The sequence below is a fragment of the Gorilla gorilla genome, chromosome 16, assembly GCF_029281585.2.
Source record: "Gorilla gorilla gorilla isolate KB3781 chromosome 16, NHGRI_mGorGor1-v2.1_pri, whole genome shotgun sequence".
NCBI lineage: Eukaryota > Metazoa > Chordata > Mammalia > Primates > Hominidae > Gorilla > Gorilla gorilla.
The window spans coordinates 22,524,131-22,544,727 of NC_073240.2; the positions used below are offsets into that span (position 1 = coordinate 22,524,131).

The 20,597-nt window shown below is 41.8% G+C and overlaps 1 protein-coding gene across 1 annotated transcript in view; it reads right to left on the bottom strand.

Annotated features, from left to right (window-relative positions):
• Positions 1-17,890, bottom strand: part of LOC109029477 (fibroblast growth factor 7-like) — a 115,836-nt gene extending 97,946 nt beyond the window's left edge. Inside the window, exons 1-3 of the mRNA XM_063698407.1 lie at positions 17,612-17,890; positions 13,265-13,419; positions 12,718-12,757 (exon numbers count right to left, since the gene is read on the bottom strand). The gene's annotated coding sequence lies outside the window, so the exon portion shown is untranslated. The remainder of the gene's footprint in view (positions 1-12,717; positions 12,758-13,264; positions 13,420-17,611) is intronic.
• Positions 17,891-20,597: the final 2,707 nt, after the last annotated feature.

Here is a 20,597-nt window from a genome sequence, read left to right on the forward strand (position 1 = left end):
CTGAACACAAACACACTCAGCAATTTTACTATACACCCGACAGAAATGTATAAATGTTCACCAAAAGACATGTACAACAATGTTTTATGGCAGCATGTTTTATAATTTCCAAAAACTGGAACAATCCAAATGTCAACAGCAGAAGTGTTTTTTTTTTTCATTATTATACTTTTAAGTTTTAGGGTACATGTGCACAACCAAGCCAAATGTCCAACAACGATAGACTGGATTAAGAAGTGGTTTTTAAAAACTGGTATACACCTACCATGAAAAAATATACAGCAAGAAAATGACTTACAACCGTGAGCTTAATTTTGCAAATGCAACACTGACAGAAGTCAGAGCAAGACATTCTGTATGATGTTACATAAATTTCAAAACCAGGCTAAATTCATCCCATGATTTTATAAGTCTGGATAGATCCCTGGAAGTCAGTGACTGAAAGGAAACACAAGGAGGACTTCGAGATTCACAGTATTTGTTTTATTTCTTGATCTGGATACTGGTTATACTGGTGTGTTTACTTGGTAACTGAGCTGTATATTTACAATTTGTGCACTTTTCTATACACATAATTTAACGAAGTTTGCTAAATATATGCTTAAATCCATGAATGCATGATGATAATAAAAGCCAACAACAAATTGGCCATTTGGCGGATACAGAGAAATCATGGTAGACACTGAGGTGCTACCCAGTTCCTCCTTCAAAAAAGGACTTGCTGTAAGTGCTGAAAGTGCTGTCAATCAGCCCCTTCAGGGATTGCCTCACCTACAGGGAACAACCCTGTTCAAGGTCATACCCTTCCCACGGTAACCCACATCCAATGACTAACTGATGTGGCAATATAAATGCCTGGACACCTCAACTGCAATTCTGGGCAACCCAGAAGAGCCGTTCTTGCCCCAGGCTCCCATTCTCACTCCAGGCTCCCCATGGAAGTTGGCCAAAGCTGGTGCTGGGCCTGCACCGTATTTGCCTAGTGCTCCTCACTCCCATATGTTGATTTGAAAGAAAAAAAGAAAACAACAACAAAAAAAGCTGATTAACTTCCAATTGAAAATTAAGTTTGAAAGCTAGAGAACCTCTCTGAAAACACAGAGAGACTCTCCTCTCCTGCAGCAGGAGAGTAGAGAAACCTAAGGACCAGAACCAGCACTTAATTGTCACTCATTCATTTATACTTATGTATCTCAGAGCTATATAGATTGGACGGAAGGACGGACGAACAGATTAGATATCTAAATCTGCATGTGTTGGGCTTCAAAGGTTGAACTCCCAAAGGCAGCAGGTCTGTCATGCCCAGATCAGGGGCCTGGCTGGGAAAGAACAAGACTCTGACACATGGAATGGCAACATCTGGGTTGGTGCTCCCAAAAGTCTTGTCTCCCCAGATTCCTGAACCTTCTGCCAACAAACTAGTGAGCCTGGAAGAGAACCGCAAGCCTCAGGTAAGATTGAGGCCCTAACCAAAACCTTGATTTCAGCCTGATGAGAACCTGGGCAGAGAACCCAGCTAAGCAATGCCCTGACTCCTGACCCACAGAAACTGTAAGATAGTCATTCTGTGTGTTTTAGGCTACTGTTTGTGGTAGTTTGTTACACAGCAGTAGAAAACTAAAACTACCACCAAACCTGCATCTGTAATGTAAACTTCCCTCCTAAGCTTCAGATGTGTTATTCCAAATGTCCATATGGTTTCTCCACGTGGATAACTTGTAGACACTTCAAACTCAACATTTCCAAAGCTTAATCCATAATCTTCCTCCCATGTTTCCTATCATAGTAGGTAGTACCACAATCTACCCAGTTTCCCATGTGGGACATCTGAGAATCTTCACCATACTTCCTTTGTTCCCTTTGCTTCATCTCCCTTTAGTTAGGGGAATTTTAAAAATATATTTTGGCCTCCACCTTTACTCATTTCTCAACTTGCTCAGAAGCCAGGCAGGGAAGGAAGAAAAGTGGTACTCAGGTCCCCCAGACTCCTACTAACAGCACCGAATTCTATGAAAAAGAAAAAAAAAATCAAGATTAAGGAGTTCCAAGTAATCAAGAATTTATCAGACAAGATGGTCAGGGGAAGGTCTCTGAAGATGTGACATTTGAGCAGAGACCTAAATGAACTAAAAGAATGGGAAGACCAGCGTGGTTCACACCTCTAATTCCAGCACTTTGGGAGGCCGAGGCAGGTGGATCACTTGACGTCAGGGGTTTGAGACCAGCCTGGCCAACATGGGGAAACCTCGTGAAACCAAAAAATACAACTTAGTCAGGCATGGTGGTACATGCCTGTAGTCCCAGCTACTCAGGAGGATGAGGTGGGAGAATTGCTTGAACCCGGGAGGCAGAGGTTGCAGTGAGCCAAGATCTTGCCACTGCACTCCAGCCTGGGCAACAGAGTGAGACACTGTCTCTAAGTAAATAAATAAATAGATAAGAATGGGAAGACCCACGCAAAGATCTAAAGAAGAGCATTCAAGGCAATAGTTGCAAGTAAAATGGATCTGATGTTGGGATGTTGGGTGAGGCATGTTCAAAGCCTAGCAAGAAGGCCAATGTGGTTCACCCAAAGGGAACAAAAGAGGAAAATCTAGGAGATGTGGTCAAGAGATTCGAGAAGCAGGAGTCAGATCATGAAAAGCCTTATGGGCCATTTTAAGAACTTTGAATTTATTTTGAATTTGATGATATCGCAGATTATATTTCCCAACTGTCAAAAGTATCTCTCAGCCCACACGCCTTCCTGCAATAAGATTTTGCCACTCCCAGCCGGGCGCGGTGGCTCACGCCTGTAATCCCAGCACTTTGGGAGGCCAAGGCAGGCGGATCACGAGGTCAGGAAATCAAGACCATCCTGGCTAACACGGTGAAACCCTGTCTCTACTTACCAAAAAAAAAAAAAAAAAAAAAATTAGCCGGGCGTGGTGGTGGGCACCTGTAGTCCCAGCTACTCAGGAGGCTGAGGCAGGAGAATGGCGTGAACCTGGGAGGCAGAGCTTGCAGTGAGACGAGATCGTGCCACTGCACTCCAGCCTGCGCGACAGAGCAAGACTGTCTCAAAAAAAAAAAAAAAAGATTTTGCCACTACCTCATTAGAAAGAGAAATTTCTTTTTCCACCTCCTTTCATCTAGCAGGTCCAGTGACTACTCTGACCAATAAAATACGGCTAAAGGCACACTGTGTAGTTCCAGGCCACAGCCCTTAATTGGTCTGACAGTTTTTATTTCCCTCTTCCTGCTGCCAGGTAAAAAAATGGGACTACTCTGAGAGCAGCATGCTGTGAGAAGCCGAGGCCGCATGCAGAGATTCTGAAGAATGAGATGCCCTTGTGCAGAGGACGCCGAGAAGCACTGAGGAGCCAGACATGTGACTGAAGAAGCCATAATGGAAGGGATTCTCCAGCCTCAGCAACACCATATGGAACAGAAGAACTGCCCACCTGAACCTGTCATGAATTACTGACCCCCCAAAATTGTTAGCACAATAAAACAGTTTTTAGGCTACAAGGCTTTGGAATACCTTATTATACAGCAACAATAACCAAAAGACAGGGGAAGAAGGCACTGAAGGAATGTAAGCAAAGGAATGACATAATCTGATTTATGTTTTAAAAAGAACCCTCCTGTTGCTGTATGTTAGAAAACAGTCTTAGTCAACAGAGAATGGTAGCTTAAATTAAGTTAGTAAGAATAGAGGAGAAGGTCATGAAGTATTATAATAGATTTAGAAGGGGGATGCTTATTTAAAATGGTAAGCTGATTCTGAAGCTAATTTGGAAGAATAAACTTGTGAGAATACCAAAGAAATTTTTGAAAAACAAGAACGAGACATGACCAAGCATTGAAATATACTGTTAAGCTCTTGTAACACAACCTGTGCATTATAAGCATAAATTAATTGCAGTCACAGAAAAGATCTTCATATTTACACAGAAATTTAACATAATAAAGGTGGTATTTCAAATCAATGGATTAGTCAATACAATGATGCCACATCAAAAAGAAAAGACTAATTCATACCAAATTTTAAAATATATGGGTGTTGCCAGATGTGGTGGCTCATCCCTATAAAACCAGCACTTTGGGAAGGCTGAGGCAGGCAGATCACTTGAGCCCAGGAGTTTCAGACCAACCTGGGGAACAAAGTGAGACTGTGTTTCTACAAAAAAAAAATTTAAAAATTAGCTGGAGGTGGTGGCATGCACCTGTAATCCCAGCTACTTGGTAGGCTGAGGTGGGGGAATCTCCTGAGCGCGGGAGGTTGAGGATGCAAGTGAGCCATAATTGCGCCGCAACACTCCAGCCTGGGTGATAGAATGAGACCCATCTCAAAGAGCGTGTGTGTGTGTGTGTGTGCATGCGCGCAAGAGACAGAGAGATTAAGAAAAAAACAAAGCCATAAAGCTATTAGGAAAAATACTAAAGAATATTACTGGAGTGAGAAAGATTTTCCTAAGCAAGACAAACACACAGCACCGATAACAACACTGATATTTGCCTACAAGAAAATGAATGAATTCTGTAACAAAAAGACACTGCTAATAAAGAAACAAACAGGAGGTAAAAGAATGGACATACAATCAGCTACCAAAAAGTTTACATAACAGATAAGGTTGTCTTGCCTACTACTAACAATATTTATTGGAAAAACTGTTCAAGAAATAAGGGACAATTCAAAGATAAGTGATCAGTAAATATATAAAAATATGACCATCTCGTTAACAATTTTTAAAGTGTAAAATAAAATTAGACCACATTTGTAACTACATTTTTCACAAAAAAGTAATATTGGAACACATGTAAGAAAATAATTATGCCTAGAATGAGGAGGAAAAAACCTTGAGCAAAATTATAACTATGAGGTCATTGTATTTGAGAGGTAAGAATAAGATGATTTTTAAAACTTTTTACTTTTATGAGTTTCTCTTTCCAATTAGATACATTAACTTTTACACGATTGGGAAAACACCCTTTTTAAAACATTTCATGCTATATTATAGATCTTGGGATATAATGGAAAAAATGTAAAGCTAAGCTGCATGAAGAAATATAATCACCTTTTAATGATGATCTCTATTAAACTATCAGCAACTTAAGATATAAGATTTCAGCAAACAAGAGGATTTAGCAAAAGAAGGCACAACATTAAGCAAAGCACTCAGTGAACAACGGTTAATTTGTCTCTCCTTTCACTCAAAATACTTCAAAAGATCACAGGCTAAAAATTTTGCTTGTGTACATTCTACTCATTTTCTAAAAGGCCCCTTAGACCATAATGGGGGTGGGGTTTACACTAAAATTCACATAAGTTTTTATCTAAATGAGAGAAGAAACAAAATAACCATGCTAGGGGAAAGCGCCCAGTACATCAGCTCTAGACACCAGGTAACAAATATAAACCAGGAAGACACCCACACAACACGGAAGCAAGTCCTTCTCCCGACAATCAGGGAAGTGAACTTGGAAGCACATCATCCCCTGCCCCAGTAAAGCTTTCAGATGATGATACAGTCCCAGCCAACCCAACCGCTTGACTGCAACCCCAGGAGACCCTGCACCAGAGGCACCCAGCTGAGCCCCTCCTATCTTCCTGACCCATACAAATTGTAGGATAATAAATGTCTGTTGTTTTAAACTGCAAAGTTTTGAAGTAATGTGTTTTGCAGCAATAGATAACTAATACACTGTGAGTCTAAGTGCTGGAAAGTTAGAAAGCACCAATTTCCCCCAAGAAAAGAAAAGTAAGACTTCATCCCAACAGATCCCTGCTGGCTACAGAAAGGATAATATTTAAATTCTAACTAAAGGGCCATCAATAATATTCCTAAACAAACAGCACCAATACCAACACTGTAGTAAGAAAAAAAGGAAGAATACTTCTTTTATTAATATCTAAAATAACGTATCCTTCCTAGATGTCTCTCAGCTAAGAGACTAGAATTTCTGGTAAATATTTCAGATACTTAAAAAAAAGATTGAACACCTTCTATGTCTCTGGCACTATGCTGGGTGCTACAGATACAACCACAAAGTTAAGCCTGATCTCTGCCCCAACAATACCTTAAGAAAAAATTTCACTGTGTATATGAGATTTACAAAATGGTATCATGGGATGTATATAGATAGTAAAATGGTTACTATAGTGAAGCAACATATCTACCACAGTTACTGTGTGTGTGTGTGTGTGTGTGTGTGTGTGATGAGCAGCTAAATAACTTAATAAAAATCCTTAATGCAATTTTATGAACTATAGTCTTCCTGTTATACATAAGCTCTCCAGACTTTTTCATTCTACATTATCTGTCACTTTGTTATCTATATAATCCCATTTCCTTCCTCCTCCTGCCCAAGGTAACCAGTGTTTTATTCTCCATCTCTGTATATTTAACTTTTTAAAAATGTTCCACATATAAGTGAGATCATATAATATTTGTGTGTGTGTGTGTGTGTGTGTGATCTATTTCACTTAGCATAATGTCCTCCAGGTCCATCCATATTGTGGCAAATGACAGAATATCCTTCTTTTTAAAGGCTGAATACTATTCTGTTGTATAAACACACACATTTCCTTTATTGATTTGCCATCAACGGACATTTAGGTTGTTTCCATATCTTGGCTACCTTCTGAATAACACTGCAAAGAACATGGGAGTGCAGACACCTTTATGAGGCAATTTCGTCTCCTTCAAGTATCCGCCCTGAAGAGGGACTGCCCTAGCTATACTTTTGAAACACAAAAATTTCTATAAAATAAGGGATTTTTAAGTGATAAATGATTCTAAGGATATATTGTTTTATTACAGAGTTGACACAAAATTTGTTTCTTTATAAATTACTTGCTAGGGATCTTCTATTTGATCACCCAAGATAACAGTATTGCTATAAGCAATTACTAATTAGCACTTACTGAGCACAAGTACCAGGCACTAAACACATTATACACCTCATTGAATCCCACAGTTCTCATTATCCCAATTAGTCTCTCAGTCTAAGTCTCTGCCACTCTCCTTTTATTCTCCCACCACTTTCCTTATTCATACTTCCATAGACACCATCCTGAACCCCACAGCAGTAAGCCTCTCCTATATGGTTCTTATAACAACTGTAATTACATGACCAGATGATATATTGTTTAATATCCACTGTTGTACTAGAATGTAAATTCCATGGGAGCAGGGAAGGTATCTTTCTTCTAATTGTTTTATCCCCTATGGTTGGGAGTTTTAAAAGGCAATCAGTAAGTGCTTGCTAAGGCAAGAAAAATGAACTGGTATGTTACAGCGCCTCTTGCTGCCTTCAACAACCACCTTTTCATTGCCTAGGGCAGTATCCTTCTAACTGTTGTCCAAGAACAAGTGGTCTCTGTGAGTCTACCAACCAGTCTACAGATAGTTTGGTCATCTCAGAGGAGGGAACCCATCAACGATTACCTTCACCTGTGTTTTACAAACTTGAATTGTCAAATACTATTTCTACAATAATCCTACTTCCTTAACGAGTGAAAATCTCTATACCATAAACCAGCAGGCTCTTTCCTTTATCTGGCTTCCAAGTCTGACAATCAGACATGTATCTTTCCAGGCAACCAACCACGCAATATTTTCCTGAACAAACTACATGTTCAAGAAAAAGAAATACATGTATGTGCAAACGAAAGACATACATTTAGAAAGCCTCCAACAATGAAGTTAGCTCTCCACCAACTTACCCTAGCCCATGGACATGAACTTCCAATTGTCTCACATTTAGGAGTAGATTTACATTTTTTTTCCAGCTGGAGGTATAATTGACAAAATTTATATAATTTAATGTGTACATGATGATTTAATATATGTATACATTCTGAAATGATTACTACAATCGACACATCCGTCTTCACAGTTACTGTGTGTGCGTGCGTGTAAAATATTTAAGATCTACAAGTTGGCCAGGAGCGATGACTCATGATGTAATCCCAGCAGTTTGAGAGGCTGAGACAGGCGGATCACTTGAGGACAGGAGTTTGAGACCAGCCTGGCCAACATGGTGAAATCTCATCTCTACTAAAAACACAAAATTTAGCCAGGCATGGTGGCACATGCCTGTAATCTCAGCTACTTGGGAGGCTGAGGCACAGGAATCTCATGAACCCAGGAGGTGGAGGTTGCAGTGAGCTGAGATGTGTCACTGCATTCTAGCTTGGGCAAGAGATTGAGACTCTCAAAAAAACAAACAAACAAAACGTATTAGATATTTAAAGTTAAAACAGCTCAGAATCACCAGGTATAAGGAAACCTTATTAATATGAAAGAAAAACAACACAATTAATTTTGAGAAAAAAGATAAGGAATGAGAAGAAAACTTCAAAAAACGGTAAATTATTAATATCTAAAAAATACTTAAAAATTTAAAGAAGGCTATTTTTAAAATAAAGACAGCAGGCCGGGTGTGGTGGCTCACACCTGTAATCTCAGCACTTTGGGAGGCCCAGGTGGGTGGATCACCTGAAGTCAGGAGTTTGAGACCAGCCTGGCCAGCATAGTGAAATTTCGTCTCTACTAAAAATACAAAAATTAGCCAGGCATGGTGGCGGGTGCCTATAACCACAACTACTCAGGAAGCTGAGGCAGGAGAATCGCTTGAATCCAGGAGGTGGAGATTTCAGAGAGCCAAGATTGTGCCACTGCACTCCAGCCTGAGTGACAGAGTGAGACCCCATCTTAAAAATATAAAATAAAATAAAATAAAAATAAATTAAAATTGAGAGCGTAAGAACAGAAAAGAACATTCAGAATGTTAACTATACAGTACAGTATGTTGGAAATCCCCAAGATCATCCACAGGTTCAGTGTTCTCTAGAAGGACTCACAGAACTCAACATACAGTTATATTCATAGCTATGATTTATTACAGCAAAATAATACAAAGCGAAATGTAGCCCTGAAGAAAAAAAATGCATACTTGTATCTTTACAAGCACATACATATATATATATATATATATGTATATGCATATTGTTTTTCTTCAGGGCTACACAAACCTGATCATGGCTTCCTTGTATTTTTTTGCATTTTGTTGCTAGGGAGCTCAAAGAAAATTCAGAATCCAAATATAAAAATACCATCAGATTTATAACCTAAACCTGTGATGCCCTGCCTCCCTGATTCTAACCCCTATTTCACATTTAATTTTCCCATATGCTTAAAGTGTAAAATTGTGTGTGTGTGTATGTGTGTATTTATGTATACATGTATGTAGGTGTATATACATATATATATAAATGCCTGTGTGTATATAAATATATGCGTGTGTGTGGGCATGTGTGTGTGTAGTGTTAATTTAATTGGCTTCGAATTCTTAAAATTGGGTCCCTCATACATAAATAATGGTTCAACAATCAAGCACAAATAAAAGCTCTCCTGTTCCAGTTAAGTGCCAATTTTACCAACAGTAAGAGTGTAAATCAACAAGGTAAGTATTATGGAATATAGACGGTTAGATTATCCTTTCTGCGGTGACTTTAACTCCTATTGTCAATAATTTCTAAAATAAATTAACCATAAGTACTTATATAACAATAATTTATATTGTTTTAATTGAAAAAATTCCTGGCATGCCTGTCTTTGATAAAAACAAATTATTCTTCTTTTTTAATATCATTGAGCAGCTTTATTTAGAAAATGTTATAAGTAAAAAAATAAAACTTACAACTAGGTTTTTCACCTATGCCTCCTTTCTGACTTCTTGCTTCTAAGCACTTCCTTTTGCTGTCAAATATGTTGTGCTTTATATAATAAATTGCAAGATCATTTTATATTAAGCATCACTTATTTTATACTGCAAATATGTTCCCCTCCCATTTTCCTTGTTAACACATCCAGATTTAGTAGGAAATAAATAGCAAAACAAGGCAAGGTTCTGCTTTCAGGACTCCTTTCTCTTAAAGACATATTTATACCTAAAACCAATCATTGAAATTTTTCTTACAGGAATATATATCTGTGTCCACAATTCAGAGATTCTGGGGTTAGACGGTAGCCATTGATAGCTCTGGCTTTTAATGGGCCTCGGGGGGCATTTCTTGTTATTATCAAAAAATTATGTTACAATTTTAACTACAAGTGTTTAAAACATTTATATAGGGTCCAAATTTAGATCCAATAGTATGACAATTTTATCATGCTTAAACTTAACTTTCTTTGGTCACAGAAAAAGCATCACAGTTTTGCTAATTTTTTTTTAATTTAGAAGAGGGTAGAGAAAAAAATTAACAAATCAAAGACTATCAATTACCAAGTTAATAAATGTTGACATTTTTTCAAACATCATTTATATAGATATTAATTATTACATACAAAATGTAAATAACTGTTTTTCTCTACCTTCTCTGACAACCGCCACCATCAGACACTTTGTAGATGTCCTGCAAGATCTTTTGTATATTTAATATGTGAAGTTATACACATAAAAAATAGCTTTGAAACAAAGGCAGTTAACAGTCCTTTCCTTACTGTCTGTGGACTAGACTGCCAAAAGCCACAGGATTAGAAGTGCTAGTCATCTTACTACATTCACCATGCAGCGATTTTCATTAAGCCCTATCAATGTCTTACTTATTAAAAATTACTCAAGTGAAGATCATTCTGTTTTGGGCTGGGTTTATGGTTTTGAAGACCCAATGCCAAATTTCAACACCTTATAGTATTTGGCAGGAATATGTATAAAATTACTTGATTACTAAATGTAAAAGAAAATGTATGCTGTCAATTCTTACATTTCTAATATTACTTTACAAATAATTTTAAAGCTAGTTTATTAAAGATTTTACTTTAGTTACATAAACTTGAAAAAGCATTTGACTAGTCTTTTTTAGTATCAAACTTAAGCACTTTTATTTTTCTTTAAGCCAATTAATTAGAGGTCTTTTAAATATTTTTAGTAGTGGAACATTCTGTACACAACACACAAATACATATAAAAATCTATTAGGCATGCCGATGAAGTACTGAAACCGCCTTTGCAGCATTATAACTGAGGAAATTATGACAGTGAAAGACCTAACCGACCCTATCTTGCTTCTAACCCTTAAGCTGTCCTTCTTCATTCCTGGGCATAAGCTGAACTAACTTTGGGAAGGAATTTAGTTCACTGTTTGACTCTGAAAGCAAATTGATAACAGCCCTTTCCCAAAAAAAAAAAAAAAAACAAAAAAAAAACCCTTCTTGCCTGGGGAGCAGTCTGCCTTTGCAGGACTAACATATTAAAAATTACAGTTTGGGGGTCACACAGTCTCTGGCTTCAAAATTCTGAACCTCCCCAAACTGCTCCTGCGGGTGACATCACTACTGTAAAGCCTAACATCAGTGCTCGATACATGTTGCAGACCCTGCCCAGGCCAATAATCTGGCCCAACCAGATGCGCCATCACTCCCATAAATGGAAGACAGCAAAAAAACCTAACTTCAACCCCCTATGATTCCATCTCCAACCTGACCAATCAGCACTCCTTACTTTCCAAGCCCCTACCCACCAAATATCTTTAAAAACTCTGATCCCTGGCCACATGCGGTGGCTCATGCCTGTAATTCCCAGCACTTTGTGAGGCTGAGGCAGGCAGATCACGAGGTCAGGAATTCAATACCATCCTGGCCAACATGATGAAACCTCATCTCTACTAAAAATACAAAAAATTAGCCAGACATGGTGGTGGGTGCCTGTAATCCCAGCTACTCAGGAGGCTGAGGCAGAAGAATGGCATGAACCCGGGAGGTAGATGTTGCCATGAGCAGAGATTTCACCACTGCACTCCAGCCTGGGTGACACAGTGAGGCTCCATCTCAAAAAACAAACAAACAAAAACAAAACAAACAAAAATCCTCGATCCCCGAACGCTCAGGGAGACTGATTTGAGTAATAAACTTTGGTTTGCCACACAGCCGGCTCTGCGTGAATTTCTTTCTCCACTGCAATTCCTCTATCTTGATAAATTGGTTCTGTCTAGACAGTGCGCAAGGTGAACCCATTGAGCTGTTACCGTACGTTTTACAGCTTTAAAGATCCCCCTTTATTTCCCTATCTTAGACTTTCAGATTCTTGATAAGCTGATTCACAACCCGAGACAGCTGTCAGCTAAAGAGCCTTACATTTGAACATTAAAGGAAACAACTCAGTTGAAAATCAAATACCAAAACTTACATCACAAACTACAGGAAAAAAAAAGTCTGGTGGTGCTAGAGGGAGACACTAATATTTTTCTTTAAGCCAAATTACACATAATTAAACTACATTCTTCCTTAAAAAACCAAGTGTAGCCTCTGTTGCAATAACGATTTTAGTCAAAAAAAAAAAAATCAAGTGAACACAGAACTCAGTCAACTGAGTAGAAAAAAAAAAGAAAGAAAAAAAGACAAGGTCTTAGGAGAGTAAAACAAAAAAAACAAAAACATGAAGGCCTTTCAAAATAGAAACATGCATACGTACACACACACACACAATCTTGGATGTTACCTTTAAAGCTGATTTTTACACAATTGTGCTCCTTTAAACAAAACTCTTTTAATCTTACTACCATATTTCAGCTAGAACAAAATTCTGCTAAATTAACAATGGTCACACAAATTATATGATTTCTGAGTACTCTAAGTGTAAGCGGAAATTAACACCAGCTGGTTGTTAAACGTCGACTTTATTCTTTAAAAGGAATTTGCAAGACAGAATCCAAACCCAGTTTCTTACCTTGTGATGGGTCTCAGGCTGTAGACTGCTCTCTACCATCCTAGAAGCAGAAAAAAAAAAAATGGATTTGCCTGCTGGAAGAAGTGAGCTCTAACTCCATAAAAAAAGACATCCCTAATCTCCAAAAATTTGGTCAAGATCTGAAGTTTATTTTGCTGTATGTCTCCCTTTTTTTGGAGTTTTACTTGCTTCCAACAAGAAGACAAGTTTTCGTACCTCCATGATGATGGAAGGCAGGTAACTACTCCTTTATGGAGTTTGAGCTCACTTCTTCCAACATGCAAACTGGGGCCTGGCCCCAACACCCCACCTGCACTGGGCTTCCTCTTCCTCCCACAGCCAGAGCCTTCTTCTCTCTCCATCTTCTCAGGGAGTTTCCCTCAGAAACAGCCCTAAAGCCTCCTATGCTTTCCAACCTCAAAAGCCCTCAGGGAGTGAGTACTACTGTAAAACTAATGGTAAGATAGCAAGACAGAAAAAAGAAAAGGAGTGAGAATCTAGCAGAAATACACAGAACACTCCAGAAAATGAAAGCTTCTGTACTCACCATGAAAGAAAAAGGCCTCAAAGAAGCCGGCCGCAGAAAAGCCACACCGAAGCTGTCCTCAGTAGTCAGCGCCATGGACAGGAGGTGTCTCTTCCCCAGGATGCATCCTCAAGTTATCCCGAAGCTGCTGCTGCACCTGGTGTCTCCTGGTAATCCTAAAATTCATATAGAACCAAAAAAGAGCCCACATAGCCAAACCAAGACTAAGCAGAAAGAACAAATCTGGAGGCATTACATTACCTGACTTCAATCTATACTACACCTAGTAGAGACGGGGTTTCACGGTGTTAGCCAGGATGGTCTTGATCTCCTGACCTCGTGATCACTCGCCTCGGCCTCCCAAAGTGCTACGATTTACAGGCGTGAGCCACCGTGCCCGGCAACAGACTTTTAATAAACAAGAGCCAAGAGCACACCCTGACACTGTGGCTCACATCTGCCATCTCAGCACTTTGGAAGGCCAAGGTGGGCGAGTCACTTGACCCCAGGAGTTTGAGATCAGCCTGCACAACATGGCAAAACTCTCTAAGAAGTACAAAAAATTAGCTGAGCATGGTGGCGCATGCTTGTAGTCCCAGCCACCTGGGAGGCTGCGGTGGGAGGATCACTTGAGCTCAGGAGATTGAGGCTGTAGTGAGCCGTGATTGCACCACTGCCCTCTAGCCTGGGTGGCAGAGGCACCTCTGAATCTGTTGGATTCTAACCCTGTATATCTCAAATTTTATTAATATTACTCAATCTTAAAGGGGGCTATGATGTCTTTAGTCTTTAAAAATATTAAATCTATAAACAAAGGACTCTATAAGGTTCAACAGTATTCAAATTTCTATATGCCTTAAAACGTGGACACAATGTATTGAGAAACACACCTACGAAAATGCACCCAATCAACTCTGAACAAAAATTTAGGTATCTCTTCAATACAAGCTATCTAGTGGTATTTACACATATTCTTCCATATATCAACAGTATCTTACATGCTCATAATCTTAAAAATAACTAAAAAGTGTCCAAATTATAGGCTTTACACATTTCTGAAAAATGATACAATATAGTCTTATAGCAGTCAAGAAAATGCATAAACTAGAGGACTCATCACCAAAAACATAATAATAATAATAATTAAAAGAGTTCACATCAAAGGTAGTAATACTAAGAATAAAAGAGGGCTCAACACCGCAGGTTGTTTGAAGCAAAAGTTATTAAAGCCTTGTTTTGTTTGTGATTCTTTGCCTTAAAACATTATATACGGCCGGACGCCGTGGCTCACACCTGTAACCCCAGCACTTTGGGAGGCTGAGGCAGGTGGATCACATGAGATCAGGTGTTCTAGACCAGCCTGGCCAACACGGTGAAACTCCATCTCTACTGAAAATACAAAAATTAACTGGGCTTGGTGGCCGGCGCCTGTAATCCCAGCTACTCAGGAGGCCAAGGCAGGAGAACTGCTTGAACCCGGGAGGTGGGGGGTCGCAGTGAGCCAAGTTCGTGCCATCATACTCCAGTCTGGGCTACAAGAGCGAGACTTCGTTTTCAAAAAGAAAAAAATTACACACAGATTCTCCCCACTTCCTTTTTCTCTTGTAAAGAGGTGGTGATGAACCAGGTTTGCTCATGCAGATGACAACACTGTAGAAAATGGTGGCAGAGAGCTGGGCGCAGTGGCTCACACCTGTAATCCCAGCCCTTTGGGAGGCTGAGGCGGGTGGATCACCTGAGGTCGGTAGTTCAAGGCCAGCCTGACCAACATGGAGAAACCCCCTCCCTACTAAAAGTACAAAATTAGCTGGGCATCATGGCACATGTCTGTAATCCCAGCTACTCAGGAGGCTGAGGCAGGAGAATCTCTTGAACCTGGGAGGTGGAGGTTGCAGTGAGCCGAGATCGCCCCATTGCATTCCAGCCTGGGCAAGAAAATGATGGCAGAGAAATAAAATGAAGGCAATACAGTTCACTTAATAATCTCATAAATTAGAACATATTACCCCCGTGACTCTTGCATAGCTCCAGACAAATACGTGGAACAGATGAAATGGCTGTTTGCTACCAATATTCTATGTGATGCTTCATTTTTTGATTCCTTGAATAACTACTTAAAACACATTAACCCATTTATGCCAGAGGCTGCAATTTTTTGAATTTTTGCATGAGTGAAAAATCAGACCTTGTCAATGACCCTGAGTAGTAGGGTATAAGTAACTCTCTCATGCTTAGGATTCCAATAATGGAACACTAGGCATAAGTGGGTTAACACAATCATGAAAGCATAGCTATTCAAGTAACTACACGACCGATTTTTTTCCTTATCTCTAAAACATAGTAAGGGACCTGTTGTTTTAAAAATACAACACAGTGAAAGTAGTTTCTTTTTAACTCAGTTTTGGTTTGTTGTCTGGGCATAAAGAAAACAAAAAGAGGAGAAGAAACAAGAATAGAAACATGAAATAAAGGCGGCAGCAAAAAAAAAAAATGAACGAGATGATGAAAAGAAGAAAACACAAACTGGAAGAAAGAGAAAAGAACAGGCATGGGAATTAGAAAGCCTATTATGATACCTTTTATCCCCCCCCCCCCCCAATTCATGAAATTTGAAAAAGTCCAAGACTATCACGACAAAAAAGAAGCAAAAAAGTTACACAAATAGTCAACCCCCTGATTTTGTTAAGAATGAGACAATGCTGCCACTCATGCCTGGCTCAGTCACCAGCAGGAGGAGGGCACCCTCCAGAGATTGCTGAAGAAGTGGGAGGACTCCTACTTTCCCTAGGTGTGCCTCCACCACTGTTACTGAGGCCCACAGTACAGCACCCACAGGTTCCTCCCCACCCCAGGTTGGCTGGGCCCTGCAGCACTCCTACTCTCCCTTCCCGGCCCCCAGACTTGCTGCTGCTACCACGACTAGCACCGATGCCAATACAACCACTGTCACCTTCGATACAGCAGTCCGCCCTACAAGGTTCCTACCACCTTGCCCCCGTGGGCATCCTCCTAGCACTCTGGTCGAGCTGCAGTCTCCAACACTGTCAACAATAGCATGAGGTAAACTGCAGAGCCACTACATATGCAGGCTCCAGTGTACCACAGGTGACTCCTCCTCCTCCTCCTCCTCCAGCCTGGCTTGGAGCAGCTAGGCAGGCAAAGCCAGAATAGCCTAGAATGGGATGCAGGGAGTGGTAGCCTTAGTGTCTCACCTTGTCACACTGGCCACTGGGTGGCAGGGACCAGTTTCAGTGAAGGCACTCACACCCACCTGCCAAAGTCCAGCCTCTCCTTCTGGCAAAAGCTGGCCAGAAACTGGGACTTGGGGTGAGTGTAAGTGCCTTCACTGAAACCACCCCCAGCCAAGTGCAGCTGGCCACAAATTGCTGGGCCCACCGGGGCTGACGGAGCAGGAGTAGGAGAAACTCAGACCCAGCCAGCCATCCCCACCCAAGTGCTGGTTCCCATTCCTGACACCTCCACCCTCAGTGCCCTGTCCCCACTGTCCCCTGTGATGCCCACTACTCCCTGCCCAGTAGTCCCAGGTGGTCTCTGCAACACAGAGCATGGGGGCATGGGCCGGGGAACCGCTGTTGGTGTGGGGGCCCTGCCATGTTCGAGAGTGCACGAACAGGAGGAGGTTATCCACTAGAGTCTGGAGTTGGGAAGAGGGGAATGGTCACCGGAAGGAGGCCACTGCTGTCACTTGTCACTGCCACCCCTGCAGCCCACCAACGCTGCTAACAGTGTACCCCCGACAGCACCCCTAACCTGCCCCCTGCTGTTGGAGGTGTATCTCCTGGATAGCACACCCAACACACCCCATGCCAGTTTGCAGGCAGTGTAACCCCACTACTCCCCCAAACCACCCCCACCCAGGCAGTGTAGCACTGCATAGTGCCCACGACCTGACCCAGCCATGGGTGTTGTTGCACTAGATAGTGCCCCAAACCCGTCCCTCACACGCGCCCCAAGGTCAGCGCAGCTCCTGATAGCACGCCCCAAGGGCAGTGCAACACCCAACAACGCCCCTAAACCACCCCCCACTACCAGCATTGGAGCTCCGAATAACCACCCCACCCACCCCCTGCCGCAGCCAGTGCAGCAGAAAATAGTGCCCCTAACCCATCCACCGCCACCGACAGTACACGTTAGCGCACACAACTTGCCTCCCCCAAACACCCCCAACACCGCGGGCAATGTAGCGCCCTGGTAGGCAGCCAACCCGCCCCACCACCAGCAATGCAACCCTGGAGAGTGCCCCCAACCAGCCCCCTACCACAGGCAGGGCAGCCTCGTGCAGTGAGCCACAATAGGACACCCAACCCCTGCCCCCAGAGACAGGCAGCGCAGCCCCGGATAACTCACCTATGCAATAATATTTCTACCACTCTGGCCAAGCTGTAGTGTCCGACATCACCTCCAACTGCAGTGAGGCGAGCTGCGGCGGCACAAGCTCCAGCCTCCAGCATGTGGTGGTGCCTCTCCCTTCTACTCGTCCTCCTGCCCGACAGGAGAAGCTCCCGCTGCCGGCCGCCCTCCTACCGTTCCGTCGCCACCACCAACCGCAGCAAGTCAGCGCCCCGTGATGCGGCTGCTAGCAGCCCCTTCTCGTAGTTCTCTAAGGCAGACACCGAGCACTGACACTGAAGAGCCTGAAATGAGCGGACGCCGCCTCAGCATGCTTTATATGCCGAGGTTAAGGCCCACGCAGTTCCTGGACTACATGTTCTGATTGGATGAGAGTAAAACCTTTAGGTCTACTCTGATTGGACTTTATTTTCATGCTGTGATTGGTTGTCTTAAGGCTTGCTCTTATCCAATCAGAACATGATAATAAAGTCCAATCCGAGTAACCCTGGAGGTTCCTTCTCATCCAATCAGAACGTGCAGTCCAGGAATCCTCCTGTATATATAACCTCGGTATATGAATGCTGCTGAAGGGAAGTCAGGCCCTTGCAAGTTCGCGTGTCTTCATGTAGAGCCGCTTACTGCCCGGCTTAGAGAACCAGGAATGGGTTATCAGCGGCTGTGCACTGGATGGTGGGGCCACGACAGCGTGGCTCGCCTGGCTGCACACCGCCACGGAGACGGCAGCGCGGCTGGAGTGATAGGAGAAGGAAAATAGTTTTGGGATAGATGGAGGGGGTTAAAGAGGGTGGTTAGGAGTAAAGTGGGTGGTTAGTGCCAAAGGGAAAAGAGGATAGCGAGCAGGAGAAGGCGTTGCAAAAAGACGTTAGGAAAAAGATGGTGGGAAAAAAAATTTGGGGTAGATGGAGGGGGAAAAACAGGGTGGGGAGCGGGAGGGAGGGAAGGTTTTGCAGAAAGACGGCAGTTAAAAAGTTTATGGGTAGATGGAGGGGGAAAAGAGGGTGGCAAGTGGGAGGAGGAAAGAGAGGGTGATAAAGGGGGGAAAGCGGGGGTGAGCAGTAGGGAGAGAAGGTTTTGTGAAAAAAAATGGGGAGAAAGGTTTTGGTTAGACGGGAGAAAAGAGGGTAACAAGTGGGGGAAGGAAAAAGAGGGTAGCTAGCAGGAGGAAGACAAGGTTTTGCAAAAAGATAGCGGCCAGAAAAGAAAGAAGGTGGAGAAAGAAAAGACGGTGGGTAAAAAGTGGGTAGATGGAGCGGGGAAAGAGGGTTGGGAAAAAAGGGAAGATAGTTTGGAGTAGATGAAGGGCAAAAAAGAGAGTGGCAAGCAGGACAGGTCAAAGAAGAGAAAGAGTGGGAACAGGGGATGACTCTGTGAAACGACGGTGGGGAAAATTTGGGGGGATAGATGGAGGGGGAAAAGAGCGAGGTGAGCAGGAGCCGGGGAGAAGGCTTTACGAAAATACGGTGGGGAAAATTTTGGGGGGTAGATGGAGGGGGAAAAGAGGGAGGTGAGCAGGAGTGGGGAGAAGGCTTTGCGAAAAGACGGTGGGGAAATGTTTTTGGGTAGATTGGAGAAGGGAAAGAGGGTGGCAAGGAGGAGCGGAGGGAAAGACGGTGAGGAGAACAGTTTTGGGTAGATGAAGGGGTAAAAGGGTGGTGAGCAGCAAGAGTGGGGAGAAGGCTTTGGGAAAAGACAGGGGGAAATGTTTTTGCTTAGATGAAGGAGCGAAAGAGGGTGATGAGAGTGGGACGGGGAAAAAGAAGGTGGCCAGAGAGAAGGGGAAAAGAAAGTGGGAAAAATCAGTGGGGAAAGTGTGTAGGTAGACAGTTGGGGAAAGGGTGGTGAGCGGGAGAGTAGAGAAGGGTTTGCGAAATGACGGCGGGGAAAAAATGGTGGGGAAAAAGTTTTGGGCTAGATGGAGAAAGAAAAAGGGTAGTGAGTAGGGAGGGGGCCAAAGGCGGTTGGGAAAAGAAGGTGGGGAAGTAAAGGTGGGAGACAAAGGTTTTGGGTAGATTTTTTAAAAATCAGATTATTTGTATTTTTGCATTTGAGTAGTTTGAGTTCTTTATATATTTTGTGTCTTAACCCCTTGGCTGATGCATAGTTTGCAAATGCTTTCTTCCATTCTCTGGGTTGCTTCCTCAATCTACTGATTGCTTCCTCTGCTTTGCAGAAGCTTTTAAGTTTAATGTAATTACATCTTTGGTTTTGTTGCTTGTGCTTTTGACAAGTTTAATGTAATTAAACTTTTGCTTTTGTTGCTTGTGCTTTTGATATCTATTTGAAAATCCCTTGTCCTAACCAATTTCATGAAGCGTTTATCCTGTTTTCTTCTCTAGTACTTTCATAGTTTCAGGTCCTACATTTAAATTTTTATTTTGAGTAGATTTTTGTATATGGTAAGATAACGGCCTAGATGGATTCTTGTACATGTGGCTGTTGGGTTTTCCTAGCACAGTTTATTGAAGAGATTTTCCTTCCTGAATGTGTGTTCTTGGTGCCTTTGTTAAAAATGAGTTGACTGTAAATGCGTGAATTTATTTCTGATTTCTCTATTCTGTTTCATTAGTCTATGTCTCTGTCATTCCTTCATTTCTCTGTCTCTCCCCCACCCATTTTTTTGATAGTCCCATGCTGTTTTGATAGTACCTGGCTTACTATAGGTTTGTAGTATATTTTGAAATCAGGTAGTGTGATGAATCCAGCTTTTCTTTTTATTCCAGATTATTTTGTCTATGTGAGGTATTTTTCATTTCCATGTGAATTTCAGGATTTTTTTTTCTAGTTCTATGAAGAATGTCTTTTGTAATTTAACACGGATTGCATTGATTCTGTAGATCACGTTGGGTGATATAGATATTTTAACAATATTCTTCGGGTGCGTGGACATGGAATATTTTTCCATTTACTTGTGTCTGCTTTAATATCTTTCATCTATGCTTTATAGTTTTCATTGTGGGATCTTTTGTCTTTTTGGTGACGT